This window comes from Ovis aries, chromosome 1, assembly GCF_016772045.2.
Source record: "Ovis aries strain OAR_USU_Benz2616 breed Rambouillet chromosome 1, ARS-UI_Ramb_v3.0, whole genome shotgun sequence".
Taxonomy (NCBI): domain Eukaryota; kingdom Metazoa; phylum Chordata; class Mammalia; order Artiodactyla; family Bovidae; genus Ovis; species Ovis aries.
In genome coordinates this window covers 5476538-5492750 of record NC_056054.1, presented here as the reverse complement: position 1 = coordinate 5492750, position 16213 = coordinate 5476538, and the positions used below count along the sequence as shown (strand labels likewise).

Here is a 16213-nt window from a genome sequence, read left to right as displayed (position 1 = left end):
GAGGGCTGGGCTTGCCTTCATTGGAAACACACCTGGACTGGCAGGAGACTAGCTGAGCAGCCTTCCCGAAGGGGGCCCCACCCAGGCCACCTGGTCAGCTCCAGCCTCGGCCCAGCGCCCACTGAGGTTCCGCCCACCCACACGCTGGGTTCCTATGTCTTGGGACTATGTCCCCTACATTCTTCCTGTTGGTTCAGTCACCCTCAAGAAAGTGCCCTAAGCAAATTCCCTGGTCACAGGCCTGTGGGGTGACAATATTGATTACACCTTAAGAGAAGAGCACCGAAGAATTGATGCTTTTGAACTGTGGTGTTGGAGAAGACTCTTGAGAGTCCCTTGGACTGCAGGTAGATCCAACCAGTCCATCCGAAAGGAAATCAGTCCTGAATATTCATTGGAAGGACTGATGCTGAAGCTGAAACTCCAATACTTTGGCCACCTGATGCGAAGAACCGAGTCATTTGAAAAGACCCTGATGCTGGGAAAGATTGAAGGCGGGAGAAGGGGACGAAAGAGGATGAGATGGTTGGATGGCATCACTGACTCAATGGACATGAGTTTGAGTAAACTCCGGGAGTTGGCGATGGACAGGGAGGCCTGGCATGCTGTAGTCCATGGGGTCACAAAGAGTCGGACTGAGTGACTAAACTGAACTGAGCTAAGAGAACAGCTGGGGTTGGGGCATGCGTGTCAACACAGGAGATTCCAAAACTTTGTTGCCAAAGATTGCTGAAATCTCAGGGAAGAGGGCTTCATGCTGGAGACAAAAATATGGAAGACAGCGATGCCTGTTCTCCCGGTGATCAACAGGAGGGAGAGGCAGCGCAGCGCAGGGAAGGAAAGGGGCATCGCTTTAGAGTCCGCTGGCCTCAGGGAAGCCCCTCACCCATCACTCCTGGCTGGCTGGCCTGGGGCATGTCCTTGCCCCTTTCCTCCTCTGGAAGGAGAGAGTGGTGCCCAGCCACTCTGTGGGGTCCCCTCTTTGCTGCTTAAGGAAATGTGGTGTAGCTTCACTGCTCACTTCCACCTGAGCCGTCCCAATTTTGTTTATTATTGGGTGGATTTGGGAGGCTTTCCTCGCGGCTCAGATGCTAAAGCAATCTGCCTGCAGTACAGGAGACGTAGGTTTGATACCTGGTTTGGAAAGATCCCCTGGAGAAGGGAATGGCAACCCACTCCAGTATTCTTGCCTGGAGAATTCCGTGGACAGAGGAGACTGGCAGGCTACAGTCCATGGGGCCACAAAGAGTTGGATACGACTGAGGGACTAACATTTTCACTTTCACTGGAGTAGTAAAGGGGAAACATCCCAAGAAGGATTTAAAGGTGGTTGGCTTGAGAAGAGAGATGTGAAGTTAGATTAAAAAAAAAAAAAAAACCCACTATCTTGATCAGAGCATAAACAAAATTGTTAAAAATCCTGCCTACATCAAATTCTAACATTTAAAAATAGCCTTTCTTATTCAAAGGAAAACATGTCAGTTTCAGAAAAATACAGATAAAGAACCAGAAGAAACATCTTACTGTTACTGAGAGGAGATTACAATCAGTGTTCTCTAGCTGCTCATTTCAATCTGGCCTGTGACGAGGTGATAAAAGGCAGTGGAGGCCTTTTATTCATAACTGTGTATTTAACGTGGGCTCTTTTTTTTTTTTTTCCTGGCTTCTTTGTAGCGGGCGGAATGGTTGTCAGGAGCCCCAGTCAATTCTTCCCTGCCCAATAATGTGTTCATTGTGGTGGTATTTCCTGGACAGCTGGGGTTGCTTAACTATGTAACAATAGCAAGATGAAGGAAACAGGCTTTCCAATTGAATATTTTGATACAGGATGGGTTGAAAGAGGGCACCGTATCCTGCACCCCGGGTACTGCTGATTGAATGATGACCTAAACAGAAATTGCACCGGTAATAGCATCACTGTCGGAAGATGAAGACCAGAGTGGAGGGTGGTTCGCCCAGTCCAAGGCCATCCTCAGAAGCCCGAGTGTGGACTTGGCGGGGATGCAGTGATCGCAGAGCAGTGTCACCTTTCAAGTGACAGGAACTAGACATTGGTGGTTCGTAGCCCCCCGGCCAGTCCCAAAGCTGACCTGCTCCAGTCCCCACCCACTGTTTAAAGACACACTGTCTCTTCTCATCCCACGCGACAGCGCTTGATGGTAATTTCATCTGAAAAGCCTCCATCATGGGGCTTTATTTTCACGAAGGCAAATAGTCTCAAGAAACTGAGAATAAAAATATCCAACATATTCCATCAGAAATCTCTGAGTCGCTTCTCCCAGCTCTGTCTGGACCAGAGCTAAACATTTATAAGGAGTAAGCTGTGCGGTTTTCAGTCCTTATGTTGTGTCTTCGTCATATGATTTGCATTCCTATAGGAAGCGCTGCAAACTTGGAAAGAAAATGACTTTCTGATTGAATCATATATTTCAAACAAAGCTCTTTCATGAATAAAGAATATTAATTACTGTTTCCAGAGTGATCCCTAGGTGTTTTTTTTTTTTTTTTTTTGAGTTGTGTGGTAACAGAAACATTGTGCATTCCACCCAAGGTCAGCATAGATTTAAAACCAGACATATGCTTTAAAAATTAATTCATGCTGGAATTGAGAACATGGAATTAATTAGGTGTCCAGAAGCATCCCGGTCTCACCTCGCTCTTACTTTTGATCCAAGTCCCTTATTTCACCAATATTACATTCCCAGCCCTCAACTTCCAAAATGAAGGCGGGTAGGGGGGAGGAGCAGAGCTGAGTGCTCTTATCTAATCAGTTATCATGACAGGGTGTTTCTCAGGCCAGGCTTGTGTGAACCAAGCCCCAAGCAGAGCAGTTAGGTTGGCAAGAAGCAGGTGGCTCCCGTGTTGCTCTATGGATTGCCTCGGAGCCTTGGAAAAGGATTCCTTTGTGGGAAGTAATCTACTTTAACCATATATTAATACATACACATACACACACTCCGCCCCCACCCAAAGTATGATTTATTTGTTTTTAATTCGCTCCATGGAGATTTCCAACCCCCCCGCCCCCGCCACCCCACGAGGCTCTGTCCTGTTCTGTGGGCAAATCTGTTGGAATCAGACCCTGGTTTATGACCTACTGATTTCTAGGGGAGGGAGTGAGCAACGCAGAGTGAGGCAAGGTGGGGCGGGGCGGGGGGGTACTTTGATCCTTCCAATAAGTCACACAGGCTCAGTCAGACAAGCGAAGAGAGCGTCATGTCCAGGAAGGCCGTCTCCTGCGTGACTGCAGCCCATTCCGGGGGGTAGGTCAGGCCCGCTGCTGATGGCTCATGAGCACACCAGGTGGGAGAGAGTGTTGCCTCCATTTATCCTGGGGCCTTATCACCACTGCAGAGACAGATATCCGGGTTTGAATGGGACACACTTATTTGGCAGGCTGGACCTCATACATGACTTGTGGTTGTTTAGTTGCTAAGTCACGTCCAGCTCTTTTGCAACCCCGTGGACTGCAACCCACCAGACACTTGTTTTTAGGGCTATGCTTAAAACAGAAATGTGGTGCTGGAGAGTCCCTTGGACTGCCAGGAGATCAATCAATCAATCCTAAAGGAAATCAACCCTGATTATTCATTGGAAGGAATGATGCTGAAGCGGAAGCTCCAATACTTTGGCCACCTGATGCGAAGAGCTGACTCATTGGAAGAGACCCTGATGCTGGGAAAGATTGAAGGTAGGAGGAGAAGGGGACGACAGAGGATGAGATGGTTGGGTGGCATCACCGACTCAGTGGACGTGAATTTGAGCAAGCTCTGGGAGATGGTGAAGGATGGGGAGCCTGCCATGCTGCAGTCGGTTGGGTTGCAGAGACACAGATGGACATGACTTATCAACAACAATGACAAAACCCCGAGTTTCAAGTGTAAACTCTTGATTTATGCCCAGTGAACAAGGCAGTCTGAACAAAGCAGCTCCAGAAGAAAAGGAGGAGCCATGCATTCCGCTCGGGCTCGGGGTCTTTAGTTGGAATTGCTGGCCATATGTGTGGGTTATGGTTTCATATTTGAGACATGCCTAGTTTTAAATGAATCCAGTAGTAGAGTTCACGGAAAGGTAGACACGAGAGTCCATACTGACCTCAGCCCATGCGTGTGCCGTGAATTTTCCAAATTTCCCCGAGATGATGGCAGTGAGCCTGGGAGGTGAGATTCTTCTTCCTCTGGGAGAGCCTGAGTGTGTGTCTGTTTGTCCAGAGTTTTACCAGCTAGTGACTGTTTCTGCCACTGGGGCCTGAGGAGCCAGGAGCTGAGCTGAGCGTGGCAGTGCCTGGATGATGTCAGAGTTGCTCTGGAGTTTTTACCGTGAAAAATGCCCTTTGTACATCCAGACGGGACTCTTGTACACTGAATGTACCCCGTTCTTTTAAGAACCACCACTGGGACGTCCCTGGAGCTCCAGTGGCTAAGACTCTGCCTTCCAGTGCAGGGCATGTGGGTTGGATCCGTGGTCTGGGAGCCAAGAGCCCACGTGCCTCATGGCCAAAAAAACCAGAACATAAAAGCAGAAGCAAAATGCGGTGACAGTTTAATGGTGGCGCTGGCAGTAAAGAAGCGCCTGCCAGTGCGGGAGACGTGAGAGACGCGGGTTTGATCCCCGGCTTGGGAAGATCCCCTGGAGGAGGGCATGGCAACCCACTCCAGTATTCTTGCCTGGAGGATCCCATGGCCAGAGAAGCCTGGTGGGCTGCAGTCCATGGGGTCGCACAGAGCCGGACACCACTGCAGCGACTTAGCACGTATTTGAAAGAAAACAGGAAACGTTGGTATTTGTTAACTATGGCACATCTGAGTGTGAGCTGGATTGGGTCCCCTTCTAGAATTTATATGTTGAAGCCCTACCCCCTCAGTACGGCTGCACTTTGAGACAGGGCCTTTAGAGAGGTTATTAAGTTAGAATGAGGGCTCTCAGATGGCCCCTAATCGAATCAGACTGGCGTCCGATATTATAAGAAGAGAGATTAGGACACACATAGGCACAGAGGGAAGGCTGTGAAGACCCAGGGAGAAAACACCGCCTACAAGCCATGGAGGGAGAAGTCCTGACTTCAGACTTGGCCTTCAGAGCTGCGAGAAAGCACACTTGTGTGGCTTAAGTCCCCTGGTCTGTGATCCTTTGTGACGGCGGCCGGAGCAGGTGGGTGCAGCGCTGTTTCAAACGCCATCATGAATGCGTCAAGGTCATTAAAACCTTGGCAGCCGCTTGGACATCCGTGGACGTTTTCCCGTGCACTCTGACCTCCTTTGGGAAGCGTTTCTGCTTGTTCGTGCCCACCGTTTCCTGTGGGCAAAATAAATGTCTGTGTTGCTAGGAGTGTTGAGATTTTGCTTCAGAAGTAATGTTGCTGATTCTGTAACCCTTGGAGGGAGTGAGCTGACAGACCTGTGAAAGGTGTAGATGTCTCCTAGGGGACACGTACAGCTTTCCTGATGCCCGGGCCTGGGTCCCGATCTCATTGGACCTGGAGTGTGTCTGATGCTAAGAACTGATGGCTTCATAATTGAGGACTTCCGCTTTAGGGAAGGGAAGGCTGCATCGTATAGACTTCCCCTGCAGGCTTCCAGGGTCAGGGTCCAGGGCTGGGAAGAGGAGTGGGGGCAGGGCAGGAGGGTGAGAGAGGGCTCTCCAGGAGCAGGCGGGCTCTGCAGGTGGACTGGGCAGTGGCTGGGCAATCTGGGGCCACTTAGTTTTCCTGGGGAGACATGCCCTGGAGTTTGGCTGGAGGCAGAAGCAGTTTCAGAGTTTGGGGGAGTCGGGGGTGGGGAGGCAGATTTGCTCAGCCTTTCTTAGAACTTAAGAAGGAGGGGGTTGGGTCTTGATGGAGGGATCTGGGGATAATCCTGACTTCTGGACTGGTGCCTTGTCCCTGGAGATTCAGATGAATGGGAGCCTGTTTTACCCCAGGCTGCCTGGAATGTTCGGTGCCCCCTCCCCACTTGGAACTGAGTGAGAAGCTGTGGGTGTTGGCTCCTCTGCCTGCTTGCTCCCAAAGTCTGTTACCTCTTTACCTCCCACCTCCCTCCCTAAGCAGAGCACAGTGATGTTCTCTGACTTGCTTTCCCAAAAGCCCTCTCATCCTGTCTCCTCTCCGCCCTAGCTTCCCCTCTAGCCTCCCTTTGCAAGTCAGAGGACCCCAGAGTGGGGTCAGCCGCACAACCCCGCCTTGGGTGCACTGGGTGCTTTTGGAGGGGGTGGGGGCAGGGGACACCCGGAGTGAGATCCAAGGCACAGGGGCTTTGGGGGATCAAATGGGATGAACTGTGCTGACATCTGTGAAGGGCCCCCCAGCTGAGCCTGGCCTTGGCCTTGGCCCTCTTGGGAGGGGCAGCCCGGGGCTGGTCTGGCTGAGCCTGGAGGCCCTGGGCTGCAGGAGGAAGGTGGTGGGGAGCTGGCTCCTTGGGGGTCTGGGTGGAAACGCTAGAACGGCTGGCTGGGGGTGGGCCAGCCCACCCTGTTCGCTGTGCTGGGGTTTAAAGCCTGGGGTTAAAACCTCTTGTAGGCAGGAGGCGCCCCCCCCCCCCCCCCACACACACACAACAAGGCTTTGGTCCTGGATTCGTCAATCAGTGTGAATTACCTTTTTATATCTTAATTGTAAGTGAGCTGGTAAACTGAAAGTGTGTTGCGAGCATGGCTTACAAAGACTGGCCACACCACTGCTCTCCCGGTCTTTATCATGAGTGAGACCCACTCTGGCCTGGCTGCAGGAGGTGGGCTAGTGCTGCCCTGCCCCACGCAGGCCTGGGGAGGGCGGTGTGAGCAGACTGCAGGCCCAGGTTCATCCCTTGGCTTCACTGCAGCCTGTGAATGCTGGGGAGCTGTGTGCTGGTGGCTTTCCTTGACTTCCACCTCAAGTGCTAAATCTCCTCGGGCATAAACTTTTGTAATTCCAGAGAACAGTCTTCCTGAGAAGAAGGCCTTTGGTATGAACATTCTCCTGCCTTGCGTCACTTTAAAGAAAAAAATGTTTTTTGCACCCAGAAATGTCCAGTGACAGCTGTTGTTTCCTGGAGATTCCGGGACACTTTGGGTACAGAGAGGCGGTGTTTGCAGAGTGGCCACCTCTGTGGGCCCACTGCAGCCTCCCAGGCCTTCCCTGAATGTGCCATTTGAAAAGTGATGAAAACTTCGGAAATGCCAGGTACTCAGAGCCACAGGATCCTTGAATTGAGTCTAGTGGAGGTCTCATCAGTAGCCCCTCTTTTCTGAATTACTTCAGGTGTTGTATTTCTTCCTGGGTGTTCTAAGCACCTGGCCCAACAGCCTGCATTTCCTTCTCTTCCCCAGTGGCTCAGCGGTAAAGCATCTGCCTGCAAGGCAGGAGACGTTCAGGAGGCTGTGGTTCGCTCCCAGAGTCAGGAAGATCCCCTGGAGACGGCAAAGGCAACCCACTCCAGTATTCTTGCCTGGAGAATCCCAGGGACGGAGGAGCCTGGCGGACTACAGTCCAGGGGGTTGCAAAGAGTCGGACATGACTGAGCACAGAGCACGCACCCAGCGAGGGCCCAGGGCTGGGCAGGTGGCCCTGCTTGCAGCATCCCAGTGAACTGGCCGACCACCCCCATCCCGGGCTGGCTGGGAACTCCTGGGTGAATCTCCACCCACCCTGTTTTGCATGGTGGGTGTGACTAAGACTCAGGCCCTTGGGGTGGGTGGGGAAGGAGCATCACCTTCCCGGAAACCTCCAAGGAAAGCTTTCTCCAGGTAGCAGACTTTCTCCCCTCTGAACCGCACAGTTCAGTTCAGTTCAGTCCAGTCGCTCAGTCATGTCCGACTCTTTGCGACCCCATGGACTGCAGCACGCCAGGCCTCCCTGTCCATCACCAACTCCCGGAGTTTACTCAGACTCATGTCCATTGAGTCGGTGATGCCATCCAATCCTCTTATCCTCTGTCTCCCCTTTCTCCTCCCGCCTTCAGTCTTTTCGAGCATCAGGGTCTTTTCCAGTGAGTCGGTTCTTCGCATCAGGTGGCCAAAGGATTGGAGCTTCAGCTTCAGCCTCAGTCCTCCTCTCCTCCCTAAAATGAAGCTTCTGCCTCGGGGACACCGCCCCCACCACCAGGCAGTCAGGCTCTGGGCAATCTCTCCTCCTCCCCCCTCCCCCGCCCCGTCGCGTTTGCCTGTTTTCCACCGAAGGAGGGGCAGCTTTTCTCAGGGGGCAGCCACCCCAGATCCGCTGCAGCTGAGGCTTCTTGTGGCCAGGGGAAGAAATGACTCACCCTGTCCTCTGCGCCTTTCTAAACCGCTGGAGACTTCCTAGATACACTCGGAAGGGGCGGGGGCGGCCCCTGTGTGTGGCCTAGTAAACCAGAGCATCCGAGAGGGGGCGGGGCCCGGCGAGTCAGCTGACCTCTGCTGGTGCTTGTGACATAATGGGGGTCCTGCTGCTCCCCCCGCCCCCAACTCAGCTGGAATCAGCCCCCTGGATCGATGGCATCAAGCCCTGGGCAGCATTTCTTCAGCAGAGCGCTGATCAAGGCTGGGATTTAAGAGAGAAAGCTGCCGGCCGTGGTCTTCTGGGGGGAGATGGTTGTGTCCATGGCACGTGGCAAGTGTCAGGTCAGAGAAAGTGACTGATACCTTGAAGAGGTGTGCACAGGTGTGTGTGTGTGTGTGTGTGTGCGTGTGTGCGTGTGTGCGTGTGTGTGTGTGTGTGTGTGTGTGTGTGTGTGTGTGTGTGTGTGTAAGGACACAGACACCTGAGCCCGGGCTCCAGTAATGAGAGGAGCTGGCTGATCCTGCAGGATGTGGTGGGGAGGCTCCATACTTCCCAGTCCAGACTGGCAAGCGGTTAGACGTGTTGGGATGAAGGCTTGGATGCTGCAGCCCACACACGTGTGCTCCAAGCCCCGGAGCCAGGACTTCACAGCCATCATCACACCTGATCCTCACATCTGCCCTGTGATTGTCCCCTTATGGCATCAGTGAGGCTGATGTGGAGGCCACATTCCCAAAGTCACACAGAATTTGCACCCCTCAGGAGTCTAGCACCCCAGCTGCTCTGCACTGCAGGGGTCTGCAGGGGGGCGGGTGGGGGCCGTCCGGGCCTGGGGCGCAGGTGCTGAAGGGGCAATGGGCTCTGCAGGTGATGGGACTCTCTGGAGGTCTGGGGCAGCATTGTGCCCCAAAAGTCTGTGATTGCAGCAGAAAAGGTGGTTGCCTAAGAGTGGGCTAAGCCAGCGGCATGGTGTGCCAGGCCTGCCTGCCCAGGGCACCCAGGGGAAGATGGTGAGGATGGGAAATACTTGGGGACGGGGCGGGCACTCCTCATTTGGGGGGGGATATTGGGAGAGGCTGAGGACAGACAGACAGAAGATAGACTCTTGTTTCTGTGTCCCATTAAGTGGGCGATGATTGAGCAGATTCATGGGCCGGCCTGGCCTGAGGCGAGCAGGCGATTGTGATAGACATGCCAACTCTGAGCGGGGGAGAGAACGGTGTGGTCATGAGGCTGGAGAGCCAGCTACTCTGACCACTGTCCTGCACACTTCCTGGGAGGCGTCCGCAGGGAGGCGGTCAGCTCTGATCGCTAGCATGGAGAGGCGGGTGGGGGCCCAGGGCTGCAGTGGGGACCGCAGGACGTGGTGCTCAGCCCTGCCCGCTGCGTGATCGTCTGCACTGGGCCCAGGGCCCCGGCACTTGAGCTTGACCGAGAGCTTCTTGGAGATGTGCAGGGCTGGGTGAGGGCCACGTGCTGCCGGCCCATGAACATGCTGTGAGGCGCATCAGTCCAGCGGCTGGCGGTTGGGGTGAGCGTGGGCAGGGCAGGGGGTCTCAGAGGCACCAGCGGGCTGGCAGGGTCATGGCTGGTGTAGACAGTGGGATGTCTCTCAGCCTTTGCTGGATTCAAGGGTCTGAAGGACTGGGGAGGAGAGACTGTGTTGAAATAACAACTGGTGGCAGTTCTAGGAGAGGATGGCCAACCTGGAGGCTTCGGGAAGAGAATGTTCGAGGCCGGGATGGTAGGATGGCATTAGCTCAGCGTGTGGCCGTGTGGGAGGAGGCCCAGGAGGCCAGCGAAGGACAGGAGACCCCTAGAGGGCAAGAGGCAGGGGTGCCCTGGATGGACCGAGGACTTCCCCAGCCGCCTCCCTGCCGTGGAGTGGAGGAGGGACCCAGGCATGGCACCCAACCCCCCGCCCTGTGCCCCCCTTGTGGCCGAGCCAGCTGGTCGTAGCTTCAGTGGTTATCGGACTTTGTCATTTAGAGGCTTCTCGGCCACTTTTGACCCACCCACTGTGGTGCTGGCGGGTGGAACCTCCTTTTCCAAATTTAGAAAGTTTTGTGCGGGTCCGTCGCCGGGCAGGTTCACAGTTCAGCAGCAGTCCTAGGGGGACAGAGACGACAGGAGGGGGAGACTCAGTCCAGATTTTGGGGCCTGTAGATCGCCTGCCCACAGCTGGTTTATCCATCATTCCCGCTTTGGTCCTTCTCTTTTCGTGGAAGGTTCCAGGGCAGGTGGTGATTGTTTTTAAAGGAGACACACCTCACACAACTTCATAACCAGGTAAAGAAGCTGAGAGCCCGCCGGAGTCATGTGGGCCAAGACCTGCAGCCCTGTGTTCCCCAGTGCCCCTCCACATCTCTCAGCTTTCTGCTCCAGGAACCCCCTCACCCCTGCTCTTTGCAGGCTGGGTGCTGATGGCCAGGGCGTGGCGAGCAGATGCGAAGATGTGGACGTTTTATTCCATCTTACTGTGTTGGAACTGATCCTGGTGGCCCACTTCTCTCCTGTCCCCAGAGCTCTTATGCAAATTGTTATCTACTGAGTTGGGGGGTGGCTGCTGTCGCCAGCCACTGTGGGGCATTTATCCTCCCAGCCTGGGAACCAGGGAGCTGGTGACACCTTGGCTAATGAAGGCAGGAGGCTGATCACATGTCTTCCATTGCAGATTTGGGGTAGGGGGGTGGATTTGAGATTCAAACAGGCATCTCAAACATGCTGTTTTCAGCATTCAGAGAAAAACATATCAAACCTTTATGTCCCCGGGCACAGATGAAAGATTTCCAGATATCTCTGCAGCCAGGTGCCACATGAGCTGCAGTCATGAGAACTCTTGTTCAAATAGGCTTTTTCTCCATAAAGGTGAGCTTTGTCACCATGCTGATAATTCCCAGGGCACTATTTGTGTCCTCGACTTTTAGTTTCACAGGAGTTCTGGATTTTATGACTCTGGGCGGGGGGGGAGGGGGGGGGGCGTCTGTGGGTCCAAAGAGCAGCTTGGAGAACACCCAGCTGTTGTCACACATGCGCTCAGGTGGCTGGTCTTTGCCAGTTCCTGGCGTTGGTTTCCACCGCAGAGGCTGTTAGGAGGGTCCCTATAGACTCTCGCTGGGGTTTTGCTTGCCATGTCTGTAGGACCGCCCCGTCGGGCAGATGTTATTATGAGGGGGTCCCTCCGGTGGGATCCTGCAGTGCAAGATGTTAGCAGGTGGGCTCAGCCCCTCTGCCCTCGCAGGCTGGGAGGGTTAGGTAATCTGCAGGAGTTGCTTGGGTTTGCTCCACACACATTCCAGGGCTGCTTCGCAGCTGTTCAAGGAACAGGTGCTCTGTTGTGTGTTGCCCTTGATTAAATCCTTCTGACTCCTCGGCTAAACCGCCGCAGAAAGCTGGAGGCTGGATGGAAGAAAGGGGAGCTTCCTTGCTGGGAGCCCCACGGTGGCCGTGGGTGGGAGCCGCTGTGGTTGTCACTCCAGTGGGGGTTGGTATTTGTTTCCATAAAGTGACAGTTCATAGGCTTGGCTTTCATTCTAGCCTAAGTCTCTTTTGCCTGACACTTAGCAAGACCATGAAGACGTTTGTGACACATTCCTGTATTGGAGAGTGAGGACCTAACTCCTCCCCGACACGGGCATATTTCTGAAATCAAAAGCTGCTCGTCACCATCCTGCTTAAGTGGAATTGTGGTTTCCACTTCACTTTAGACTTTCCTGGGGACTCCTGTCCCAGCTGTGTGCAGGGCCCTCTGCTCCTCTGCTGTGGCCTCAGGCAGGTGGCTTCCCATGGAGTGAGCTGCTTTATCTGTGAAATGGGGGTCAAAGGTCCGTCTAGTCGAGGCTATGGTTTTTCCAGTAGTCATGTATGGATGTGAGAGTTGGGCTATAAAGAAAGCTGAATGCCAAAGAATTGATGCTTTTGAACTGTGGTGTTGGAGAAGACTTGAGAGTCCCTTGGACTGCAAGGAGATCCAACCAGTCTATCCTAAGGGAGATCAGTCCTGGGTGTTCATTGGAAGGACTGATGCTGAAGCTGAAACTCCAATACTTTGGCCACCTGATGCGAAGAGCTGACTCATTGGAAAAGACCCTGATGCTGGGAAAGATTGAGGGCGGGAGGAGAAGGGGATGACAGAGGATGAGATGGTTGGATGGCATCACCGACTCCATGGACATGAGACTGAGCAAGCTCTGGGAGTTGGTGATGGACAGGAAAGTCTGGCGTGCTGCAGTCCATGGGGTCGCAAAGAGTCGGACACAACGGAGTGACTGAACTGACTGAAGATCTCTTCCAGCCCTCACTTGCTATAATTTAAACAGTGGTTCCCATTTGCAAAGAATGGAATGATGGTCACCCTAAGCTAGTTCAGGAGGGGACTGTGTGACCAGGTATCTCCCACCCTGGATCTGTGGCCCATCCAGGCTACACACAGTTTCTGCAGGAGCTCATGGCGGGAGCGGAGATCCCACGTGTGCTCAGGTACTCTCTCCACACCTAGGCCGTGCTGGAATGCACTCCTGGGTCCAAACCTTCAAGCATCTTGCTTAAGACATTTTCTGATTAAACACAATACCACACTGCTTTGGATTTTAAGTAATTAAGATAGGTGAAACCTCATGTTTTTCCTTTCCAGCATTTTAATCACATTCCTGATACTTACTCATGTAAACCAATCGTAAGTGATAACGTGTCTATCACAGATGGCCTCCTCTGTAACTGCTGCTGTTCTTTGCATTTTGGGAGAGACATGCTGGAAATAATTGCTTCTCTTTCTATAGAGAGGCTGTCTAGAGCCTTTGTACATGCAGAAGCAGGCGGGACTGGTTGAATAAGTAAAATGGTAAAATGAAAAGTCAAGAAGACCGGGAATCCCTTGTCTCCTTTCCACGTGAGTGTGTCTGGCCTGTGCCTTTGGACTTGTGGTTTCCCACCTGGGGCATTGTGCTCCCAGGAGATGTTTGCCAGTATCTGCCAACTGCAGGGGCGGTGTGTGTGTGTTTGTGTGTGTGTGTTGCTACCAGCATCTCGTGGGTAGAGGCCAGCGATGCTGCTAAACAAACATTCTACGATGCACAGGACGGCCCCCACCAAGAAGGAACCAGCCCAGGATGCCCAGAGCACCGTGGTGGATGCACCCTTCTCTGGATGAAAGCCACATACCACTTCCCTTTTGGAAACCTTGAGTGTTTCAGGTAGAAATACTAGTGTTCTGCCTTTCTCGTACCCACCTGCTTCTTAACTCAAGTAACACTTTCCCCTGGTCCACTGACTGTCAGGGTGGCCGTTTGTGATTCGTCTCGAACACAAAGTCCTCTGTGAGTCAAGTGTGAGCACCCTCGCGCAAGCGTGGTACCGACTGCCAGCATCTTATCAGTCAACAGTCAGCTGAAATCTGCAGGAAGGTCCCCGGATAAACCCTAGCTGCAGGGACACTGTGGGGGTGGCTCTCCCATCTTCCTCTGCCCTGGCCCACCCGCAGGGGCACCCAACTCTCCGGCTTCCATGTGGGCAGAACTGCCCGATTCTCAGATCTGAGGATGCCTTCGGACAGGCAGCGGACTGAGAAACACTTTCTTCTGTGGTCAAACCAGGCTCGGTGATGATCGGTAGTGGTGAGCTGGTTCCTCACTCTCAGGCCTGGAGCTTGGTTGTCTTGCCCATTGCAGTTATGCCATGGGGGCTTCCTGTTAAAACTGAGGGGTGTGGCGCACAGGCCTTCAGAAGTCTGTGCGTCCAGGCACGCCACGTGGTCCCGTCACTAGGCTGGCAGTGACTGCACCATTGTTGGTCCTTGAGGGAAGATGCTGCCAAGCTACTTGGAGGCCCCCCATGGTCTTTATCCTGCTGGATCAGAACGTCCTTGCCTCAGGGACTGAGCACAAGCTTCGTCCTTCTGTGACTCAAAGGTGTCTCCATCGAGTCCCACTTTGACCTGCAGTTTCGAAAACGAGGGACAGCGAGGTTCCTGATGAGGTCAGTCCCGGCAAGGTGATGGCAGGGGCTGAGCATCTCAGCAGATCCTAGGTCTAGATCCTGCTCTCCTCCATCTGACTTGAGTCTCTGGCCAAAAGAGATTGCCAGGGAATTGTTCAGGAAAACAGGCATCTCTTTCTCTGCTTCCTGTATGTATTGGTCAGCCTGCTGTGAGAAAAGAGCCCGTCACAGGCCCCGTGACAGCGGCGAGGGCTCTTTGTAGGTTCTTGAGGGGGTGGGCGTGCAGAGGCCAGGACAAGGCCAGTGGGGGCTGGGCGGTTTCTGTGGTCCACAGATGGGGCTCTGCCAAGATGCTGTAAACGTGGTGACTGGCTGGCATGTTCTGTTATTTGGAAAGGCAGCTCGTGGAGCAGATGGCTCTGCGGTCTACCAGGGGCTTCCTTTTAAACACGGCTGATCAGCTCTAGGAAGGCTTGCGAGAAAGCATTTTCACGCAGGGATGTTTCATTTGTAGGCAGCTAGACGTGGCCCGGGACCGGAATGTCACAGGAGGGTGGTCGAAGGACCTTTATCAGCTTGGGGCTGGGAGAGCGACGTCAGCTGCCAGGGGTGATGAATGGGGGGCTGGGGGCGTAGATAGGGCCGGCCACCTCTCCCAGACCCCCACTGCAGTCCCTCCCTCTCTGACACCGGCATCTCTGCAGTATCAGGGCTTTGCCTGCTGCTCAGTTTTGATGTGGCAGTAAGATCAACCCCAATCTCTCTCTTTTTTTTTAAAGCCCAAATGGTGATACAGATATGCTCCATGGCTGGAAAAAATTCAAGAAATAATGGCCTAGAGGGGCTGCTTTAAAAAGCAACAGGAAGATGAAAGCGCCATGCCCACCTGAACACGTATAGTATAATTATTTTTATTTTTCAAAGGCAGGTCTGGCTGTGAGAAAGAGGATTTAGATTCTGGAGTGGCAGGTTCTGGCTGAGCCTCGGAAGAGCCCATTTGTCCAGAGCAGTAGGGAGAAGCCATTCTCCCAGGTTTTCTGGTGCAGACCATTGGGCCTCACATGGAATCGCTATAACTGCGTGGAAAACGGTGCTGCCGGTGAGGCTGAAAGCACCGAAAGATGGTGAACCCGCCGGCCGGCCGGCCGGCCGGAGTAGAAACAGCTTGCTCCTTCAGTGTCATCTAAGGCAGATCAGATGGAATCTTCTACTCTGCAGCCTTCGGCCTCCCACAGCAAAGTGCAAAACCCGGGCTGGATTTCAGACAATCATAGAGGGACTGGAAGGACCCTGACAGTCCAGTGTTGCTGTTTGGTCCTGAAGTCGCATCTGTCTCTGTGTGAACCCCTGGACTGGAGCCCACCAGGCCCTTCTGTCCAGTAGGATTTCCCAGGCAAGAATAGTGGAGTGGGTTGCCATTTCCTTCTCTGGGGGATCTCCCTGACCCAGGGCTCGAACCCATGTTTCCTGTCTTGGCGGGTTGGATCCTTGACTGCTGAGCTACCAGGGAAACCCAACTGCACAGTATTCACGTTCTAAAGAAATGCTGGCCACCCCGCCCCCACTGTTGGGCTTTTATGAATGCCCCAGATACCAAGATATAGTTTATATCTTAATTATGGGCCAGCTGATTTAATGTTAAAATTCATCTCAATGTTTTGAAGTTGTCATGGTGAGAACAGACCCCAGGCTAAGCTCAGGTCTTGGATCCTGGTCCTAACAGAGATCAGGTCTCTGCATTGCTGAGTTTTCGTTTCTCTGCTTGCAGATCCGGTGGGCCTTTAGGTCTCGATAGCTGTAAGATTGGAGCCTTTAGCTGTCTCTGCGGGTGCTCGTCCGTTACAGGGCACCTGTACCGTCCTTTCAGCCTCCTGTCTGTGTTCCATCACTTGGCCTTGAGATCTGCAGCCTTTTTCATGGGTTTGTGAATTCTGGAGATCAGAGACCTGGCCTCCTCACTGCGGAGTGCCACAGTGGATACTCAATATATATATTTGATGAATAAATTCAACAAATGGAGCAGTGAATAAACGAAGACTTGCTGAC

At 53.3% G+C, this 16213-nt stretch overlaps 1 protein-coding gene and 1 long non-coding RNA gene across 5 annotated transcripts in view; both read left to right on the top strand.

Moving 5' to 3' along the window:
* The window catches only part of AGAP1 (ArfGAP with GTPase domain, ankyrin repeat and PH domain 1), a 576306-nt gene that overhangs the window by 139967 nt on the left and 420126 nt on the right, over window positions 1–16213 (top strand). The window lies entirely within an intron of this gene.
* The window catches only part of LOC121818811 (uncharacterized), a 73941-nt gene extending 57728 nt beyond the window's left edge, over window positions 1–16213 (top strand). The window contains exon 3 of the long non-coding RNA XR_009600460.1: window positions 1–16213. This exon is cut by the window's left edge and continues 56714 nt beyond it. This is a non-coding gene — a long non-coding RNA (uncharacterized LOC121818811).